We start from the raw sequence: 3705 nt of genomic DNA, 5'->3' as shown, positions 1-3705 counted from the left end.
ACTGCGTGCCCATCCTCCCGCATCTTCTTAACCTATGGTTAGAAAATAGACAAGCTGACCATCTTATGTACTCAATATACTAAAAAAACTGACAGTGCAATTCAAAAGCTTACATGGTTCTTGAACCATTTCGCAAATCCTGCCATAACCAGTTTGTCAATGTTTCTTGGATTTTGCGGCAGTAACTCCTTTTTGTAGATGCTACACAACATAGTGATCGCGTCAAACATCTAAATATATAAGAATGTATTGCAAGTTTAGTAGATTACGATGTATAAGCTGCAGTACTGCACTTACTTGATATACGGTAGTATCTCAGGACAGTTATTCAACACATACCAAACCATTTTGTCCAAATCTTTAGGTTTGTCCTCTTGTTGACTCTTCCCTGTAACTCGAACAGAATAATCAAAAACATTGAGCCCAGGATTGTATTCACCCACCTCTTTGCTAAGCTGATCAGCTGTTTCAATGTATTTTGAGCAGAATGTCAATGCTTCTGTAGCAATGTAGGCCTCGGCAATGGAACCCTTGGGTCTAGCTCTATTCCTAACATGGCCCTTGAAAGTGCCTAGCCGCATTTCAATAGGGTACATCCAGCCATACTGTACTGGACCTCTAAGTAGTGCCTCATCAGGTAGATGAACAGCCAAATGCACCATCACATCAATGAAGGATGGAGGATATATCTTCTCAAGGTCGCATAGGATAGTTGGTATCTTGTCTCTAAGACGCTCCAAAGCATCTATCCTGATATTTCTACTGCAGAGTTCCCTGAAGAATTGTCCCAACTCTGAACTGCTCTATATAAGTCAGGGCGGCCCAATCCTCTAAGGATAACAGGTAAAACCCTTTGAAGTAGGACGTGGTAGTCATGAGTTTTCAACCCTTGTACCTTGTTTCCATCTGCACTGACTCTCCTTTCAGGGTTGGAAGCAAATCCATGTGGGAATCTCACACGTGATAGGACCTCGCAGAATTCTTTTCGTTTTACCTTGTCCAAGACGTACACAGCTGGTGCCATATCTCGTGGTTTACCTTCATCTTGCACTCGCAAATCCTTTCTGATACCCAGGTGTGTCAAATCAATCCTAGATTTTAAGGTATCTTTCGTCTTGCCTTCAATATTAAGAAGTGTGCCGATAATGCTGTCACATATATTTTTCTCGATGTGCATCACATAGAGATTATGCCGCAGATCCAAATCTTTCCAATACTCCAAGTCCCACAAAGTGGACCTGCGGGTAAACAATAATCTCTCTTCTGCCCTGCCACGCTTCCTTTTCCCGTTACCATTACCAGGATGGTTTCCTGGTGTAATATGCGTGACCTTCTCTAATTCCACTTGCAACTCATCGGTGGTGAGCCTCTTTGGCGCATCACGGTTTTCATGCTTTGCATTGAACACATGTCTTCGGTATTTTCTAGGATGCGGCTTGTCCTTGGCAAGGAAACGGTGGTGTCCAATGTAATAGATCTTGCTAAGTATTGCGTATGATAGCGAATTCCTGTCACAGCGAACACAAGCATTGTAACCATGTGTCGTTCGCCCTGACATAGTGCCCAAAGCCGGATAATCATGGATGCACCAAATTATAACAGCACGCAGAAAGAAATCACCTAGTGGGCTGCTATATAGGTCTCGAGTGAGAACACCCCTCCATAGCTGTTGAAGTTTCTCCACAAGAGGCTCCATGAACAAATCAAAATCCTTTCCAGGACTTTTTGGACCTGGGATGAGCAAGGCCGTTATGTAATTTGATTCTTTGGTGCAGACATTTGGAGGCATGTTGTAAGGGATAACAAGCACTGGCCACATGCTATATGTGGCGCTCTGGTGGCCAAATGGGTTAAATCCATCTGAAGCTAAGCCAAGTCTAATGTTTCTCGGGTCAGCAACAAACTTTTTGTGTTTATCATTGAAGCTTTTCCACTCACTACCATGAGATGGATGGCTCATTACATTCTGATCTCTGTACTCCTGGTTCCTAGAATGCCACAGTACATCCTCTCTTGTTTCAGCATCATGAAACAACCTCTGCAATCTTGGTGTAATTGGAAAATGTCTCAGAACATTATGAGGAATCCTCTTCACAGAATCACCATCTTTCCATCTTGATGATTTGCATTTCGGGCATTCACTTAAGTTGGCATAATCCTTCCGGAACAGAACACAGTTATTCTTACAAACATGGATCATATCATATCCAATTCCAGCTGCACGAAGGAAATTCTTCATTTTACTGTAGGTGTGTGGCAGCTCAGACGCATCTGGGAAAGATTTGCGAAAAGCAGCCAACATCGCATCGAATGATTTGTTGGTCATCCGCTCAGATGTCTTCACCTGAAGAAAGGTGACCATAGCTGAGAATACTGACAGCTTATTTCCTGGGGTGACAGCCACGTTGCATTGTTCCAACATGCGGGCCCACCGTTTTTCTTCTGCAAGTGAAAGTTCATGGAATGCACGAGCATTTCGTAGCATTGTTTCAATGTTGGTCAAACTCACTGGCTCCGCCACCACCACCTCCTCCTCCTCTTCCACCTGAGCATCAGGCAGATCAAGATGGTGATCTGCTGCTTCCATGTAGTCAATAACATTGACGTTCACAGCTTCACCATGATGAACCCACCTAGTATATGTGACCGACATCCCATACAAGTGTAGATGATTTTGCATAGTTGACTGGGGGCTTGTAACCGAATTCATACAACTGCTACGCTGGCAGAGCACATCTGATTTCGGACCACCGTACTCAGCTCTGATAAAGTTCATGAAGTTTTCAACCCCCTCGACATATGCAGCGGAGAATCTTCGAGCAGAAGTTATCCAAGTCATGTCCATCTATTAGACATACAAATTAGTTCTTCTACTAGATAATACAGGAAAAACATATATGCTTTTTTATGAAGTCCTGAAAAAAATACCTAGGTCGATGTCTAAAGCTATGGAAAGATATTTGGTGAGCAGATCTAAGTAACGAAATATATGTAAAGCTAATTCAGCAAACAGATTTGAGTGCTAAATTATGGCAGGCTGTTTCAGCACTCAATGAGGCCGATCACACAACCATCGAACTATCGAAGGCCATTGCAACAACAAAGATCGAGTATAAAATGTTGTAGAGCTATTTCACCTAACAGATTGGCTACCAGACCATGGTAATCTATGTCACAATAAATATATGGTAGGATATTTTAGCAACTAATCGGCCTTGGCATGCCATCTCAGCTAAGCAGATTGAGTGCAGAACATGGCAAGGAAGCTTCTTAAGGAGAGCATATTGACAGTAACTACTTCGGCAAACAATGAGATTAATAGCGTCTATGAGCTAACATTCAGCGCTACACCGACATGAACGAGGCCTCAATCTAGAATGCGCGTACCGTGGGAGAAGCTGACCGCCGTGCGTCTCCACACGAACGTCGCCAGCGGTGGCAGCGCTGATCGCCGTGCGCCTCCACAAGAATGTAGCCAGAGGTGGCGGCACGGCTAGAGGACGGCAGTCCACGAGAGCGTACCGTGGGAGCGAGAGGATCGCCGTGCGTCCCCTCGACGAACCGCGACGCTGACGTATCGGCGTGGCGGGGAGGGCGGCTTTGGCAGAGCGAATGGAGTGGAGGGGGACGGGGGGATGGCGGTTTGGGGAATATTATTGGCTAGTTGGCCGAAGGGCAGTTGAATCGGATTTGGGGGGAATTTTT

The sequence above is a fragment of the Triticum dicoccoides genome, chromosome 6B (assembly GCF_002162155.2).
Source record: "Triticum dicoccoides isolate Atlit2015 ecotype Zavitan chromosome 6B, WEW_v2.0, whole genome shotgun sequence".
NCBI classification, from domain to species: Eukaryota; Viridiplantae; Streptophyta; class Magnoliopsida; order Poales; family Poaceae; genus Triticum; species Triticum dicoccoides.
Note: the sequence above shows the minus strand (reverse complement) of the source record.